Source organism: Arachis ipaensis, chromosome B03 (assembly GCF_000816755.2).
Source record: "Arachis ipaensis cultivar K30076 chromosome B03, Araip1.1, whole genome shotgun sequence".
Taxonomy (NCBI): domain Eukaryota; kingdom Viridiplantae; phylum Streptophyta; class Magnoliopsida; order Fabales; family Fabaceae; genus Arachis; species Arachis ipaensis.
The window spans coordinates 10,139,425-10,148,753 of NC_029787.2; positions in this window are offsets into that span (position 1 = coordinate 10,139,425).

Consider the following 9,329-nt stretch of genomic DNA (forward strand, 5'->3'; position numbering starts at 1 on the left):
CAGTGCAGTGCAGTGCAACAAGAATATTATGCCGGTGCTAATATCATAAGTTCCTAAACAACAACTACTTCATTTCAACCAACATAAAATCGAATAAGATCTTTAATATGCAACAAGATAAGAAATGAATTTAAATGCTTTACAAGTTATATAAGAAGCTTCTAAATAAGAAAAAGAGTGAACTCAATCCTCCGTTGACATCAAAAGTAATAAATGAAAAATTCAAAACTTCAATACTTATATAACATAAAAGGTAACAGATCAAGTTATATTATACACAAAAAAACAAATTAATATTTGTTATAGTTATAGAGAAAAACGAACTAGGAAAGATGAAGCCTTAAATAGAGGAGGCAGCAGAGCAGCAGACCCAGTGGAGATGAAGAAGATTGAGCAGTCTTTTCAAGCTAAATTAATCATGTAAAAATATGTTTTTGTCAGATTCAAGAAAAGAAGCCATAAGCTTAAACTCTTTATTGAAGCAAATTAAGCATGTAAAAATATGTTTTTGTCATATTCAAACCAAATTAAACATGTTAGAAACAAGAGACTGAGAGAGTAATCTGAAAGGTGTATTATTGAGTTGTGATCGAAAGTACAATATACAAGAGGTATTTATAGCTGCTAAATGAATCAGAGTAATAAAGGCATAGAATCCTATAATTAATATACAGATATACTACATAAATATAGACGATACTAATTGATCCTAATTGATGCTAATGATTCTCTAACATAAATCCCCATTAAGAAATGCATTCTTCACATCCATCTGACTGAGAGACCATTTTTTAACCGCGGCAATGGCAAGAAGAGCTCGAACATACGTAAGGCGAGCGACAGGGGCAAAAGTCTCTTCATAATCAATACCATACTCTTGCGTACAACCTTGAGCAACCAAGCGGGCCTTATAACGGTCAATAGAGCCATCAGAGCGAGTCTTGATCTTGTATACCCATCTACTGCCCACAACTTCCTGATCAGAAGGAGGATCAACCAGATCCCAAGTGTGTGCTTTTTCAAGTGCCTGTAATTCTTCTTGCATTGTTGGTTGCCAATTTGGGTTTGAGGAGGCTTCTCTGAATGTCTTAGGTTCATGTTGATGAAGAATAGTAGAAAATCAATGGTAATCAAGAAGATGAGGAGGTAGATTCCTTACCCTAGAAGAACGAGCGGGAGGAGGAGGCATGACGGTAGGAGCAGGATCATCGTCCGGTCTGGAATCATCGGGAGATGGAGAAGGCGGAGGAACAGGAGGCTGTGGAGGGTCACTCGAGATAGAACCTGTAGAATCATCACTAGGAAAAAGATCAACATTGGGGTTAGTAAACAAAGGTGACTGAGTAGTAGGAATCGACTCAAAGGATGAGAACCGACAAAACATGTGGTGCTCCCAAAAGACAACATGACGAGATATACGAATACGTTTAGAAAGAGGATCCCAACAACGATAACCCTTGTGTTCAATGCCCTAACCAAGAAAACAACACATACGAGCCCGAGGTTCAAGTTTACTATGTTCATGAGGCTGAAGAAGAACAAAACATACACAACCGAAAACTCAAAGAGAACTGTAATTTGGGGGGGTATGAAAAAGACGCTCAAAGGGAGTAACATTACCAAGAACAGAAGAAGGGAGTCTATTGATAACATGAACAGCAGTAAGAACAGCTTCACCCCAAGTACGCTCAGGACACGAAGAGGAAAGGAGCATTGCACGGACGGAGTCAAGAATGTGACGGTGTTTGCGTTCAGCTCTACCATTTTGTTGAGACGTACCAGGACAAGAAAATTCAGACAGAGTACCCTGTTCTGCAAGAAAGGCTAAGAGTTTGGAATCACGGTATTCCATAGCATTATCACGTCGGAAAACCTTAATGGCCTTGGAAAACTGAGTTTTAATCATGGTAGCAAAGTTGATATAGATCTGAGGTAACTCATGGCGATTAGTCATCAAATAAACCCAAGTAAAACGGGAATAATCATCAATGAAAACAACAAAGTATCGAGCTCCGCCCATAGAGGCAGTGGGAGCGGGGGCCCAAACATCAGAGTGAATGAGATCAAAAGGAGAGCAAGCAAGAGATGAATTATTGTGAAAAGATAAAGCAAGTTGTTTGGCAGTTTGGCAAGAAATGCAGTCAAAAGATTCATTCGGAACCTGACCTAAAACACCCTGAGATACAAGAGGATGCAGTTTTCCTAAGGAGGTGTGGGCAAGACGTTGATGCCATAAGTGAAGGGTAGAGGGAGAAGAAGCAGCACAGAGATTTGGTACAGTGACAAACCCCAATTTGACGGTTTGTTTTGTATTGATTTTTGGGGATTTTATCACCTTTTACCCATATTTATTCAAGAAATAGCATGGTTTTGTATATTCTCCTTTAATTGTGCTTGAATGTGAAAACATGCTTTTTAGGACTCAAAATAGCTAAATTTAATTCACCTTGATTCTATTAGATGCCTTGATATGTTTGTTAAGTGATTTAAGGTTTAGAAGGCAAAGATTGGATCAAGGGAATGAAGAAAGAAAGCATGAAAAGTTGGAGAACTCATGAAGAAATGGAAGAACCGGAAAGCTCTCAAGCCGACCTCTTCGCACTTAATTGGCCATAACTTGAGCTACAGAGGTCCAAATGATGCGGTTCCAGTTGGGTTGGAAAGCTAACATCCGGGGCTTCGAAACGATATAAGATTTGCTATGGTTGAACTGCGCATGGTGACGCGTACGCGCATAGTACACGCACGCGCCGTTGCTGCCACCTGGTTCACTTAAAACAAAACGTGGCCAGCGAATTCTAAAGCCTTGTGGGCCCAATCCAACTCATTTCTGATGCTATTTAAGCCAAGGATTGAAGGGGAAATGAAGATACTTTTCATACTTTAGAAGTTAGTTATCATTAGTTTAGTTTTAGCTTAGTTTAGTAATGAGAGTTAGTTTCTAGAGAGAGAAGCTCTCACTTCTCTCTAGAATTAGGATTAGGTTTAGTTCAATAACCTTAGATCTAGTTTTAATCTTTGCTTTCTTCTCTCCATAAGTCCAACTTAAGGACAATAAACAAAAGTGCTAGGTGGGAGACACCCCACCATGGTAATATCTTTCCTTTTTCTCTTTTGTATATATTGGTAAAATTAGTTTAAATTCATGTTTTGATTGATTTTGTTGAGTATATTTGGTAGTTTATTATGTTAAATAAGGTTTTAGGGTGTTTTGGTAGATGTTTGGAGGTTTAGAATGCTTGGATTGGTGCAAAAACATAGGAAAATTTTTTTGAAAAACAGAGCACCATCCACGCGTATGCGCACCGTGCGCGTACGCGTGCATCAAGTGTTTTCGACCATCCACGCGCGTGCGCCATGTACGCGTACGCGTGGATTGCAAAATTTCATTCCTCCATACATTGACCCGAGAGTTGTGCCTCAGCTGCGCTAGCACTGTGCCTTTCGCACAAACCAACTCGCGCGTACGCGCACATGACGCGTACGCGTCACTCTCGAAATAAGCCATCGATGCCGACGCACTGTATTTTGTTACTTGGTTTTGAGTTCTTCATGCTTACCTTTTGAAAAATACCAAGTGATGAGAATTGTCTTCGAGCTTATAACTCTTTTGAATTGCATGTTGTAGCTAGCCACCATGTGATTTGAACCGTATTCTTTGATTAGGCAATCTCTTGATGGATAATGTTGATCATTTACCTTAATGCATTGTATTTCATGATTATATCCATCCATATGTTTGACTTGAATGCTTTCATGCTTCTCTAATGCTTGTCTTACCTTACAAGCTTACTTAAAGCATCTCAAGCACACTAGGATAAGTGAAGTGCATACTTCTTTTGTGACATGGCTTTTATGCTAATGTGTATTCTAAACCGCGCAATTTAGAATTCACACACCTAATATTTCTTAATGTCACACTAATTCACTCACCTCATTCTAGTGATTTACCTCATTCCAACAATGTATGCTTCCTTGCTTTTATATCTTCTCATCTTATGGTGTTATATTTTTGTTTTTCATAACGAATGCACCACAAGCAATCATGGAAGCGGAAGAAGGAACACATAGCAATCCGGAGAGTCGTCGTACCCCCTTGCTCATCTTTGAGTGCACCGAGGACGGTGCAAACTTTTAAGTGTGGGGAGGTCGTCCGACCGGTCGGCGATTTTGGGTGACAAATTTCTAATCCCAACACTTTTGCATTTCATTTTAGGATTTTAGGATTTTTACTTGCATTTTCTTATTTTTGCATATGTATACACAATAAGCTTAGTCAAGATAATGAGAATTTTTCAAGATTTCTATCTATAGGGCATGTCAATTGATTTGGGTGAAAACTTTTCATAGAACTTACTTGAATTATATATATTGTGGAACATGTTTTGAGCTAAGAACACAAGCTTGTGAGATTTGAGCCTAACGGTGTGGTTACATCTTACAACCACTTATTTTTCCTTCTTGTGTGCATTATTCTCTTTCTATGATTTTAATCTTTGATTTGTTTGATTCTTTATGTCTATTATTTTGTGTATTCATGCATTTATGTGATTGAGGCCATCATTTCATTTAGCTCACTTACCCAAATAGCCTACCTTTTATCTTCCATTGTTAGCCAAATTTGAGCTTACGATTAACCCACTCCTATGGAGAACGACCCGAGGTTTGAATACTTCGGTTTATAAATTTTAGGGGTTTGTTTTAGTGACAAACAACTTTTTGTATGAAAGGATTATTGCTTGGTTTAGAAACTATACTTGCAACGAGAATTCATTTGTGAAATTCTAAACCGTCAAAAATCCATTCATTATACAGGAGGAATATGAAGACTTTCGAGTTCAAACAACCTTCCGACCTTACGTCCAGTCCCGATGATCTGTCCCGTTCGAGGATCCTGTACACGACAACCAGAAACAGAAAAGGTGACGTCAAAACCCAGATCAACAAGTTGACCAACAGAAATAAGATTGAAGTTTAATTTGGGAATGTAGTAAGTATCAGGAAGATTAAGAGATGACTGAGATATAGAACCCTTGTGTGTTGCATGCAAGAGGGAGCCATTTGCAGTATTGACAGAAGGTCCATGTGTAGTTGCAGACATGGACGAGAAAATATTACGCAACGGAGACATGTGATTAAAGCAACCCGAGTCAAAGTACCATTTAGAAGTACCTGGAGGGCTCGATAAAGCAGCAGGGGTATTACCAGAAACAGAGAGAAGACGCTGTAGAAGAGATGCAATATCAGATAGAGAGACAGTGGTAGGTTCAGTAGTAGCAGCAACAGCAGAAGCAGGCGCAGGACGTGGTGGACGAGTAGGACAGGTAGTAAGCAAATGTCCCGAGAGCTTGCAATAACGGCAGAACAACTATGAACAATGGTAGCTAATATGCCCTTTCTGGTGGCATGTGCGACATTCAACAGAGGGACAGCTGGAGAACGGGTTCCCGAAACGGTTACAGTTGCGACAGAAGGCCCCCTTTCTGTCTGTGGTAGCAAAAACATCTGATTTTTCCATAAAAGTAGTCATAGAGAACAAGGAGAGGAGAGAAAAACTGCAATTTCGGAGCAGAAAATGAGAAAACGGATGGCAAAATCGGAAAGAGCTCACCAAAAAACCTTAGGGAGGATCCCACTTGTCTGCCACGTCAGCGCCACGTCAGCGATGTGTCAGCACCACGTCAGCGATGCGTCAGCGAGCGACGACACGTGGCAGAACCGGATAGGCGGAAGGGGGCACGCTGGCGCACAGGTGGCACGCGGGTCAAGGGAGGGTCGGGTCGGGTCGTATCGGGTCAGGGTTGCCAACCAGCTTACCGGGTGACACGTGGACGCTCCAGGGACGTCCGATCTGAACGAAGATCCAACGGCTGCTGAAGCTTCTGGATGAGAAAAAATTGTGGTGGACAGCGATGTTCTGACGGCGCGTGGGGGCGCGTGCGGTGCTCTTTGGCGGCGATCTCGGCGGCGTTGGAAAGCTGACGGAGAGAAGAACACGATGATGCTGGAGGTGACAAACCAAAGCGTCGGAAACAGCCCGAAAATTGCGATCAAAGAGGCACGAGTGGCAGCGGGAGGGAAGATCAAACTGGTCGTGGCAGCGACTTTCGGCGGCGCGTGGAGGCGCGTCTGGAGGTGGATGGCGACGGTTCTGGTTGCGTTGGAATCACGGCGACAAGACGAACAAGATGGTTATGGGGGTGACGAACCAAAGCGTCAAAAAGAGAACGAAAAAGGAGGCCAAAGAACACTGCCGACAAGGAAAAAACAAAGGGGCTATGAACTAATATTCATCGGAAAAAAAAAAAAAAAGACCTAAGCTCTTGATACCATGTTAGAAACAAGAGACTGAGAGAGTAATCTGAAAGGTGTATTATTGAGTTGTGATCGAAAGTACAATATACAAGAGGTATTTATAGCTGCTAAATGAATCAGAGTAATAAAGGCATAGAATCCTATAATTAATATACAGATATACTACATAAATATAGACGATACTAATTGATCCTAATTGATGCTAATGATTCTCTAACAAAACATAAAAATATGTCACAAACTTAAATTCTTTATTGAGACAAATCATCAAACATGTTATTTGCATGCAACATAATCACAGAGAGCATATAAGAAATCAACCAAAATAAAAAATAACTAATCAAATTAGTAATTTATTGCAGAAAAATAGTGTAATATGATGTAGAAAGCATAAAAAAATTCAAAAGAAGTATTAGTCCTAATCAAAACGATGTCAACATGTCTTTTGTACTAGTCAATCACAAAAGAAGAAAGAATATAATCAATGAGGTCAGAGCTCTTGTTCTGTGTTTTTTATTCAGGGGACTTCACTTCAACTATATAATTGGCAATTTAGTTAAGTTCATACAAACTCACGAAATTAGATTTTCATTAATCTTAATTACTACGTGCATAACTTTTTTTTTTATATAATAAATACTATTTTGACTTAAACATTTTCTTAACAATCAACATGTATTATTTTTTAAGAGAATTATATATATCAAGATTTAAAAAAATAATTAACTAATATCACCTTATTAATTAGTTTAAGAAAACAATGCATGAACCATGACCATAAGTATTTAGTATTTTTCTTAGTCTATCTTTTTATTTATTTATTTAGATATTTGTGCAATTATTTGTGATTACAAATTGCTCTATCTTGCAAATGTTACCTCAATCAACAGTTTGACTTTTTTCATTAATATATGTTTAAATATAAATTTTAGCTTACTTTTAAAACAACTAAAATGGTTATTCACTTATTTGGTCAACCTTATCATCTAAACACAACAACAATTGTAGCATTAAAAAGAAGGATTTTTTTAAATAAATTATTTAATTATTTTAATTACCAAAATAAATAATTTGTAGCGTATTTACCAATTTACATCGAACTCTTCAAAATGAAACGTTTCAAATAGTAGGGAAGATGAATGATTTTAAATAATAAAAAAGATAAATAGTCCATTTTAGATAATAAAGAAAATGGACTACGCATAATGCAGGCTGCGTTTTGTTGATTAAAAAAAAAAAAACTTAAAATATTATCCATCCATAGAATACAGGTGCATTTGGGCTAAAAGAAAAAAAAATTAAAAAGGTGAAAACAATAAAATAGAAGCTGCGTTTTATTATTTTGATGAAAAAAATAAAAAAACTATTAAAAATAATAAAACACAAATTACAATTTATACTATAGTTGTCATAACTGAATCGGTGATCGAACCAGTCAGATTACTGGATTATTGGTTCAACCGGTAGATTACTGGTTGAACCGTTTGATCCGGTCATATGTAAATAAAAAATAAAAAATAGTCAAAAGTTTAAAATTAAAATTTAAAATACATATTTTTACTAACATTTTAAAAATATCAAGTTATTTTAAAACAATATGGAACATGAACAATAAATATTTTATTATTTTTACTCTATCATAAATATTTTTATTTTGTTTTTATATTAAAATAACTATTATTTTTTAAATTTTAATAATTTATTAATTAGTTTATATTTATTATACTATTATATACTACAAGTATTTATTGAAAAATAATATTAATAGATATTATATAATTATAAAAAATAAGTGAGTTTATAACTATTGTTAAATAAAAATATAATTAATTTAAAAATGAGTGAGTTTATAATTAAAATTAAAATAAATTAAATAAAAATAAACTATTTGATAAAAGATATCTATATGTATTATAATTTGTATAGATTTTAATAGGAAACATAGTGGCCCGGTGGTTGTGGAGTGTTTTGGTTTCCTTGAGGGTAGGGGTTTAAACCCTACCTTAAGTATTTTGAAAATATTTTCACTTTCAAGCGGTTCGATCGAACCAGTTTCACCGAATTTGATCGGTTCACACCGGTTTATTTTAAATTTGACCGGTTCGTATTTGTTTGATTCTTTGTACGGTTCAAATACCGGACCGAACTAGTATAAGATCCAGTTCATTGATTTTTTGATTGAACCGATCGGTCCAATCCGATAACAATATGTATTACTACTACTACTACTATTATTATTATTATTATTATTATTATTATTATTATTATTATTATTATTATTCCTCTCAATCCAAATTAATAATTCTTTAATGCTATAATATTATTAGACTTCATACAGAAATCAATCCGTAAAAATTTCTGTCATTGCTGCTTTGTCTTAGAACTTGTCTCCTCCTATTATAACCACACGTGTTCTTCTTTTCTAATGCCAGCTCCTTTTAGTCGATGCTGAAAAACTTTTGTTTCAGTATCATAGTCGAACCCCAACTACTTTTATCTTTCTAGAAGGAAAGAAGGCTTAATACTTGTGTGCTTTCAACTTTTTTATTATTGGTCTTGCAATTGAGTTATTTTATAAATAAAGTATATATGATATTATATCAACTCATATTTTTAATTTTTTCTTATTAAATGGAATATAAATCTAGTATAATCAAAATTCTCATTCTATAGAATAATGGAACGTAAAAATTAACACAATGTCTTATACTTTATACGTATCTATATTTTATTATTTTTTCTTTTTCTTCTTTTTTCAAAAAATATATTTCCTCATAAGAATTGCTCATAATATTTTAAACAAAGTGATATTAGTTAAAGCCCTGTATTATTCAACTAAATATTTGCATATTGCAAGTCTTACTCTCTAGTAAATGCACAAGACAAGTAGATATCATATATGAAATTCAACAAGTAGCATGTAGCGCCATAAAAGCAGTGACCTAAGACATTACATATTTATATTTAATTTATCCGTTACCAATCAAAAGAAGTTGTTGTTGCCAATGTGTTAT